The 9,988-nt window shown below is 45.4% G+C and overlaps 1 pseudogene; it reads left to right on the plus strand.

Moving 5' to 3' along the window:
* The first annotated feature begins 5,801 nt into the window (after positions 1-5,801).
* Positions 5,802-8,065, plus strand: LOC135272960 (probable E3 ubiquitin-protein ligase IRF2BPL; annotated as a pseudogene).
* The last annotated feature ends 1,923 nt before the right edge of the window (positions 8,066-9,988 follow it).

Below are 9,988 nucleotides of genomic sequence, written 5' to 3' on the forward strand. Positions count from 1 at the left end.
TTTGTTTGTTTGTTTAAATCAATAAATCACACAAAAGTAAAGAAAAAAGAATTTTAAAATGAATAAAACCTCTGAGAAATAAGAGATGATGTAAAGATATCAAATCTATGACTTACTGGCATTCTGGAAAGATGAGAGTGAGCAACTTGGAAAACATATTTGAAGATATAATCCATGAAAATATCTTCAAACTTGCAAGAAATGAAGACATACAAATCAAAGAAATATAGAGAGCCCCTGATAGATACTATAAAAGATGACCATCCCCAAGGCACAGAGTTATCAGACTCACCAAAGCCAATGAAAAAAAAAAAAAAAAATCTTAAAGGCAGCTAGAAGGGTCAGGTTACCTACAAAGGGAATCCCATCAGGTTAGCAGCAGGCCTTTCAGGAGAAACCGTACAAGATAGAAATTGTTGCGGGGCAGTTTTCAGCACTCTTAAAGGAAATATATTCCAACCAAGAATCATATATGCTGCCAAACTAAGCTTCATACATGAAGGAGAAATTAAATACCTTCATTAAAAGTTAGATTTCAAATTCATAATCTAACATTGCACCTAGAGGAACTAGAAAAAAGAACTCAAGTTCCAAGCTAGCAGAAGAAAAAAAATGACTAACATTAGAGAAGAATTAAAATTGAGACCAGAAGTCCATACAGAGAATCAATAAAACTGAGTTGATTTTTCAAAAGAATAAACAAAATTTATAGACCACTAGCAGATTAATACATTAGAAAAAGAGAAGATTCAAATAAGCCCAATAAGAAATTGTAAAGATATCACAGATATACAAAAGATCCACCGAGACTTAGGAACATCTCTATGCACACATATTAGAAAATAGAGATAAAGTGAATAACACATAACTCCCTGAAAACACACAACTTCCCAAGATTAAACCAGAAAGAAAGTGAAAACCTAAATGGACCAATAACAAGTTTCAAAATTAAATTGATAATAACAAACTTACCAAGAAAAAAAAGATCATTGGACTAGATGAATGTATAGCCAAATTCTACCAGATGTACAAAGAAGAACTGATACCAATCTTAGTGAAACTATTCCAAAAATTCAAGGAAGAGGGGCTACTCCCTAATTCATTCTATTAAGCCATTATCATCCTGATATGAAAATCTAGTCGAGAGACACAACATAAAAGGAAAACTTCAGGCCAATATTCTTGATAAACACAGATGCAAAAATCCTCAACAAAACACTGGCAAACTGAATCCAGCAGCACACCAAAAAATTAATTCACCACAATCACGTAGGCCTGGTTCAACATACACAAATCAATAAATGTGATTTACCACACAAACAGAATGAAAAAACAAAACCATATGGTCATCTCAATAGATGCTGAAAAGGCCTTCATTAAAATCTAACATCCTTTCATGACAAAAACCCTTGGGAGACTAGGCATTGGAGGAGCATGCCTCAAAACAGTAAGAGGCATCTATAACAAACCCACAGCCAACATCATATTGAATGGGCAAAAGCTGGAATCATTCGCCTTGAGAATCAGAGTAAGACAAGAATGCCTACTCTCACTACTCCTATTCAATATGTTACTGCAAGTTCTAGTCAGAGTAATCAAGCAAGAGAAAGAAAGAAAAATCATCCAAACAGGAACCGAAGAAGTAAAATGATCTCTCTTTGCTGGTTGTATAGTTTTATACTCAGAAAACCCTGAAGACTTTGCCATAAGGTTCCTAAACCTAATAAGTGTTTTCAGTAAAGTTCAGGATACAAAAATCAATGTACAAAAATAAGTAGCATTTCTACACACCAACAGTGTTCTAGCTGAAAACCAAATCAAGAACACGACTCTATTCACAGTAGCCACAAAAAATATGAAATACTTAGGAATTCATCTAACCACAGAGGCGAAAGGGCTCTACAAGAAAACTAAAAATACTGCTGAAAGAAATCAGAGACAGCACAAATAAATTAAAAATTATTCCATGCTCATGGATTGTAAGAATCAATATTGTCAACATGGCCATACTGCTCAAAGATATTTACAGATTCAATGCCATTCCTGTCAAAACAACAACATTGTTCTTCACAGAATTAGAAAAATATCAATTCCAAAATTTAGATGGCACCAAAAAGGGATCCACAATAGCCAAAGCAGTCCTATACAAAGAATATAAAGTTAGGGGCATCATGTTAACCAGCTTCAGACTATACTGCAAGACTACAGTAACCAAGACAGCATGGTATTTATACAAATGCAGATGTATGGACCAATGGAATAGAACAGAGAACCCAGAAATAAACTTGCATGACTACAACCATCTAACCTTAAAAAAATGACAAAAACAAGCAATGGGGAAAGAACATCCTATTCAACAAATGGTTCTGGGACAACTGGATAGCCATATGCAGGAGAATAAAACTGGAGCCCTACCCCTGCTTATACATAAAAATTAACTCAAGATGGATTAAAGATTTAAATATAAGATGTCAGGCTATATAAATTCTAAAAGAAAACCTAGGAAATACCCTTCTCAACATTCTAGCTTTGGCAAAGAATGTATGGCTAAATCCTGAAAAGTAATTGCAACAAAAACTAAAATTGACAAATAGAACCTCATTAAACTATACAGAGATTCCACACAGAAAAAGAAATTACCAGCAGAGTGATCACATAAGTCTACAGAATGGGAGAATATATTCACATATTATGCACCTGACAAAGGTCTCATATCCAGAATCTATAAAGAACTTTAAAAAATCAACAAATAAAAACAAATAATCCAGTTAAAAATGGAAAAAGGACATGAACAAATAGTTCTCAAAGGAAAACATAAAGGCGGCCAAGAAATATATAAAAATACTCGACATCACTAATTATCAGAGAAATGAACATCAAAACCAGAATGAGATACCATCTCACACCAGTGAGAATGGCAATTATTTAAAAGTCAAAAAATAGCATGTGCTCGGGAGCCTGCGGGGAATAAAGGGCACTCATACACTGATCAGGGGAGTCCAAACTAATTCAGTCACCGTGGAAAACAATTTGGAGATTTCCCAAAGAAACTGAAGCAGAACTTCCATTTAACCCAGCAATCCCACTACCGGATATATACCAACAGGAAAATAACATTCTATCAAAATGACACATGCACTCATATGTTCATTGCACCACTGTTCACAATAGCAAAAATATGGAATCAACGTAGGTGCCCTTCCACAGTGTACGGGATAGAAAAAAATGTGATACATGTGAACCAGAGAAAACTACACAACTGTAAAAAGAACGAAATCATGTTCTTTGCCACAACATGTATGCAGTTGGAGTCCATTATCCTAAGAGAATTAACACAGAACATAAAACCAAAAAAATGCATGTTTTCACTTATACATGGGAGCTAAACACTGAATACACATCAACATAAAGATGGGAACAATAGGCTCTGAGGATTACTAGAAGGGAGAGGGGGAAGAGGGAAATGGGCTGAAAAACCACCTATTAGGTTATTAGATTCTAGGCTCATTAACAGGATAATGAAATTATTTGTACTCAAATGTCAGCATCACACAATATACCCGGTTACAAACCTGCACTTGTATGCTTTAATCTGTAATAAAACTTGAAATTATATTTTAAAAAAAAGAAAATTCATTCATTTGTAAATGTTTTGTTTTTGACTCTGGCAAGCATACACAACATATTTGAGGTGTTCCTTAATGTGTACTTCTGCTCCCTGTTTTTTCCATGGTGTCTCACATTCAATAATTTACTTATTTGCTTACATGACAATTCTTTATATGCTACTCAAAGATGTGAATCATATGAGAGCCAATAGTGTGTGTGTATACATATATACATATATATTCCTATCACTTGGGAATATATATGTATATATATACACACACATATATATACATATATATTCCCATATATACATATATGTTCCCATCACTTCAGACATTGACATCTGTAAAATTGACAAAAGTTGATTAATTCAGTGGTTATTATGGACTTCTGAGAATTAGTGCACTTGAAAAGGGAAAAACGATAACAATGGAAAAATACTAGTACTTAATCTGTTTTTATAAGAACTAAATAATATTCACATATGATATGTAAATACTACCTTGTTGAGTAGTATGATTATTATTACTGTATATTATATGATTACTGTAAATCTGAGAATACCATGCAACTTAATAGAGAAGGCTTCTGAGAAAACATTCCTCAATCTCTGAAAAAAAAAATAGAAAACATGAGTTTCTTCTTACCTCTGGACATAACTGTGTAGTAAGAACTACTTGGTACTAAAAAGACAGCTCTTGACCTTTCGAGAATAACTAAGATACTGACTGTAGTGGATTCAGATGACCAAAATGTCTTTAACAATCCTGCCATTGAGAGATAGGGTCTATGACCACATCTCCTTTGATAAGACCCTGTAATTGCTTTGACCAACACCTTGGACTTTTCAGAAATGGACAGATTCAACTTCTATCTCTCAGATATCTAGCCCTTAGAACCATTAGCTGCCTCATGAGTAATTCAAGTAGTCATCCAAACCTACCTGCTAGGGAGGCCACATGAAGAGACTGCAACTATATTGATAGAAAAAGTTTCTCAGCTGATCCCTGTCACCTAGATGTCTAGCTAACCTTGCCAAACTATCAGGCATTTGAGTGAGACCTTTTTGGACCTTTTAAGCCAAATCAGGCATGAATTAAATACCACCAAATCATGAAGAACAGAAGCATTACCTACCTAGCTGTGCCTTGCCAGAATTCCTGGCTCACAGATTATGGAACATGATAAAATGATTGTCGTTTTAAGCCACTATGTTTTGGATGATTGGTTTTGCAGCAATAACATCAATACAGGGCATCCCGAGTGGCCAAGCCAGGGACAGCGCGAGCCGCAGCCGGAGCAGGAGCGCCGAGACGCGCTTCCGGAACGTAGAGTAACAATCACAACCCCACATTCCGGGCGAGCGCGAGCACGAGCGGGAAGGGATGCGACCCGGGCCGAGGCGCCGCGCGAGCGCCCTGCAGCCAACGTGAGCGCCGCCAGCCGCGGCGGCCCGGCCGCCGGCCAGGCCTGGGAGCGGCGGGCGCCTGCGTGCGTGCCCTCCTCTCCTCTTGTGCGTCCTGGAAGCAGTGGCCGCGGCGGCTCCCTCTGGGGTGCAAACCCAGCCGCTGCCAGTGGAACGGCCGACGCCGCGGAGGGGAGAACGTCCTTTCTCGGCTACCACCCCCCTCCCCCGGCCCTCCGGGGAAGCAGCGGCTTCAGCAAGATTGGACCTGGACACCGGGTGACACTGAACCCTCTAGCCCTCGCCCCAGGGGCCCCGTCGGGGAAAGGACGCAGCTCATAAGGGGGCCCCTGGGGAAAGGAAGAGACGTTCCCTTTCGAGCTTCCACGCACCCGCCACTCTGGGGAGGGAGCCAAGAGGCAACGGCGGCCAGCACCGGGCACCCTCGCCCCCTCGCCCCCTCCCCTCAGGCCTGGAGCTTCCAGCCCAAGTCCGCAGCACCAGGAAGAAGGCTCCTGAGCTCCCCTCGCGACCAGACAACAGCAGTAGTAGGTGGGGGCGAAGAGCGGGCTGAACCCGTCCTCCGCCCGGGCGGTGGAGCCCCCACCGTGAGGCGCTGCGCGGGCGGTGGAGACTCGCGCGCCCTCCAGCCCCTGGGCAGAACTTTCTCGCCCCCCTCCTCCCTCCCCCTCAGTCGGACTCCCTCCCCAGCCCGCCAGTCCTCCCGCAGGAGAAGGCGCCGCGGAGACAGCCTGGGCGGGGGCCTACCTTCCCCAGGGCCGGCATCATGTCGGTGGCGCAGGTGTCCTCGTCCCGGAGAAAATCTTGTTACCTGTGCAACCTGTCCCGCATGCCCTGGGCCATGATCTGGGACTTCTCCGAACCCGTATGCCGCGGTTGCGTCAACTACAAGGGCGCCGATCGCATCGAGTTCGTGATCGAAAGCGGGCTCACGGCTGCTTCCAGGACGGCCGCTTCCCCGGGCCGCCACCGCCCGTCGGGATCAAGACGGTGGCCCTGTCGGCTAAGGAAGTGGCCGCGGCAGCAGCGGCAGCGGCGGCGCCCGCCGCGCAGCAGCAGCAGCAACAACAGCAGTTCAACCACGTAGATGGTCCCAGCAAACCTGCGGTGCTGGCGGCCCCGTCTGGCCTGGAGCGCTAGGCCTGAGCGTGGCCGCCGCCGCCGCCGTGGAACAGCGCATCTGCTTCCAGTACCCGCCCCCGCCGTGAGCCTAGGAAGCAGCAACCACGCCGCGCGGCTGCCCAACCAGCAACAGAGGAGGGACCCCCAGAGCGGAACCGCCAGAGGCCCAACTCTTCTTCAGCGGCGGTGTCAGTGGCGTCTCGGCGTGGGATGCACGGTGGGCTTGGTGAGGGGGCTGCCCAACCCGGGAGGTGGCGGAGGTCCCCAGCTCACCGTGCCCCCCAACCTGCTGCCGCAGACACTGCTTTACGGCCCGGCCAGCACTGCGGTCCTCCCCCGACCCCCGCCTCAAGCGCTGGGCAGCCGTGGGCCCCCGACGCCTTCTCCCCCAGGGGCTCCTGGGGACCCCGCTTGTCTCGGGGGTACCCCGGGTGTATCGGCCACGTCACCCTTATCTTCTTCGACCTCTTCGTCGGTGACGGAGGTGGGCGTGGGTACTGGTGGCAAGAGGCCGGGCTCGGTATCGAGCATGGACCTCCGCGTGAGTTGAAGGAGAAGCAGCGCAACGCTGAGGCCCTGGCCGAGCTGAGCGAGAGCCTGCGCAACCGCGCTGAGGAGTGGGCCAACAAGCCCAATATGGTCCGAGACACGCTGCTCACGCTGGCGGGCTGCACGCCCTACGATGTTCGCTTCAAGAAGGACCACTCACTGCTGGGCCGCGTTTTCGCCTTCGACGCCGTCTCCAAGCCCGGCATGGACTACGAATTGAAGCTGTTCATTGAGTACCCCACGGGCTCCGGCAACGTGTACTCCAGTGCGTCTGGTGTGGCCAAGCAGATGTACCAGGACTGCACGAAGGACTTCGGCCGGGGCCTCTCCTTGCGTTTCAAGTACCTGGAGTATGAAAAGAAGCACGGCTCCGGGGACTGGCGCCTGCTTGGGGACCTGCTGCCTGAGGCCGTGCCCTTCTTCAAGGAGGGCGTGCCTGGTGCCGACATGCTGCCCCAGCCCTACCTGGACGCCAGCTGCCCCATGCTGCCCACGGCACTGGTGAGTCTGAGCCGCGCCCCCAGCGCACCCCCGGGGACCGGGGCCCTGCCGTCCACGGTGCCCTCGGACTGGGGCGCAGCCGCCAGTCTGCACAAGAGGAAGGCCTTCCCCGAGCCTCCGGACCCAGCCGAGGGCGCGCTGAAGCTGCGCGAGGAACAGCAGAGGCAGCAGCAGATGGCAAACCAGAGCGAGGCGCTGAAGCTCACCATGTCCACCGGGGGCTTCTCGGCGGGGGGGCACGCGGCAGGGGGTCCGCCTCCGCCGACCCCACCTCTGGGACCCCATTCCAACCGGACCACCCCACCTGAGTCACCCTCCCAGAACGGTCTGTCCCCCATGGCCGCCCTCATGTCGATGGCAGATACTCTGGGCACTGCGCACTCGCCCAAAGATGATAGTTCCATGCACTCTACCACTGCGTCCGCGCGGCGCAACAGCAGCAACCCAGTCTTGCTGACCTCCGTGCCGGGGCAGCGCCGCTTGGCATCACATAAAGGGGACGTGAATTTACAGGTGACGCTCCCACCGCCTAGCGCCCATCCGGGCATGGACCAAGTGCACCCCCAAAACATTCCGGATTCCCCCATGGCCAACAGCGGACCCCTCTGCTGCACCATTTGCCACGACCGTTTGGAGGACACGCATTTCGTTCAGTGCCCGTCCATCCCCAGCCACAAATTTTGCTTCCCTTGCTCTAGAGAGAGTATCAAGGCCCAGGGGGCCACTGGCGAGGTGTATTGCCCCAGCGGAGAGAAATGCCCCCTAGTCGGGTCGAATGTACCTTGGGCCTTCATGCAAGGCGAAATCACGACTATCTTAGCTGGGGATGTTAAAGTGAAAAAGGAGAGAGACCCTTGAACCACTGGGCAGCCATATCCTTTGCCCCAGACCACCTCCTACCCAATCCTGAGGGCCCCACCCCCACCCACCTCAACCCTCCCTTCCCTCACCCCCAAGATGTAGAATTGTGAATATAACAAAACTGCGAAAAGTTAGTCTTATGTATAGACATTATTTTCGTCGTATGTTTCCATATTTTGAAACAAAGGTATGTAACTTCATTTGAAGGATAAGCTGGTTTGTGTTAAGCAGTATCATATTGGTTGGGTCGTTGGCATCATATTCGTTAGCATTTATTTGGTGGCAGAATGTTTGCCTAGGTACAGAATTAACAGCCCTTAGCAACGACTGCTGATGGTGTGTATTTTTATAAATGTTGTGCACTCTCTGAAAGGAGAAACAGACACAAAAGAAAAAGACTTTTTTTTTTTTTTTTTTTTTTTTGCCAAGGCCAGTGTTGCTGCCTAAAAAAAAAAAAAAAAAAAGACGCTATAAAATGGTGAAAGCTTCCTTCTAAACTGCCCCAAGTGTTGAAGTCTTCACTTTATTTTGTTCTGTTTTTATTTCGTTTTTCTGTTTTGTTTGCAAAATGGTAAGGGGGGGTGTGGGGGGGATGGGGCGTTTTTTGTTGCAAGTTTGTAAGGGGAAAATGTTTTGGTTTCTACTGACCTGAATCTGTTGGATCTACACGTGTTGTTTTGTTTTTACTTTATTGATGCACGGATGCTTTTGAACAGTAGAGCAAAATGCTAGACATGGAGAATCTTCTCTGTTTGTCCTTTATACATTTCTGTAGTTAACAGAACACTGTAATGTGCCTTGGAGCTTAGTAACTTGTAGTAAATTCAATTGATATATATATATAAAAATTAATACAAAACCAGAGCCATGTTTCCGAACCACATAATTAGCCAACTTTCAAACTGCCTGTACCAGTTCTCTTTTGCTGCATAACAATATTTCCATGAACTAAGTTCCATAAATAACGCATTTATTACAGTTTGTGTAAGTCCAGTGTCTGGCCATGGAATGGCTGGGTCCAATGTTTCAGCATTTCATATGACTGCAATCAGGGTGTTGTCAGAACCATGTTCTCATCTGAAATTCAACTGGGGAAGAATCTAAAGTTCACATGTTTGTTGGAAGAATGAAGTTCCTTTGGGATGTCAAACTGAGGGCTTCAGTATTTATTGGCTATCAGCTGGTTGACACCTTAAGTTCCTTGTTAGATAGGCTTTGCTAACATAACTACTTGCTGTCTCAAAAGCATCAAGGAAATAATCCAGGACTTGGCTTATAGTTTTATGCTGTATAATCATGTATACAACATCACATACATCTGTTACCTTTGTTCTGTTGATTAGAAGAGGTCACAATTTCTGCCTATGGGTAGGAGACCTTACAAGGGCATAAACACAAAGTGGCATGTGGGCTATTCTAGAGCCTATCTGGCAGACTGCCATAAATCTAGACTTCTGTTTATGTGATAAAATACATTCTTAAAGATCTTAGATCATTTTTATTTGATTTTACTGTTACTTGTGTCTGGAAGTATTTTAAGTGACACAGTAATCAGAACTGCTATCGATTAACAGAAGACTACTTAGAAAGTTCTGACATTTGAAATGTAGTAGTAGATGTTGATGCTATATCACTGACCTAAATAATTTTCAATTCATATAGTTTTGCCTCCATCAGATTCAGAATTGATATGTTCTAATTTACACTTAAAATGAGTGTCCTTGCTCCCTGTGTGGAATTCTCCTAACCATTGAATATGTAAAAATATAATATAAAAGTAAGAGAAGGTGTAAAGAGAATGGCTGTTTCCTCAATCTAATGAGAAAAATCAGGAAAAAAATAACGTTTCACACAGTAGGTTAGCCCATAGTGGCAGGGAAAGAAAAAATGTATTCTAGTTAACAGTGAACACCCCAAAAT

This window comes from Aotus nancymaae, unplaced genomic scaffold (assembly GCF_030222135.1).
Source record: "Aotus nancymaae isolate 86718 unplaced genomic scaffold, 86718_ANA_hifiasm-v0.15.2.pri h1tg000156l, whole genome shotgun sequence".
NCBI classification, from domain to species: domain Eukaryota; kingdom Metazoa; phylum Chordata; class Mammalia; order Primates; family Aotidae; genus Aotus; species Aotus nancymaae.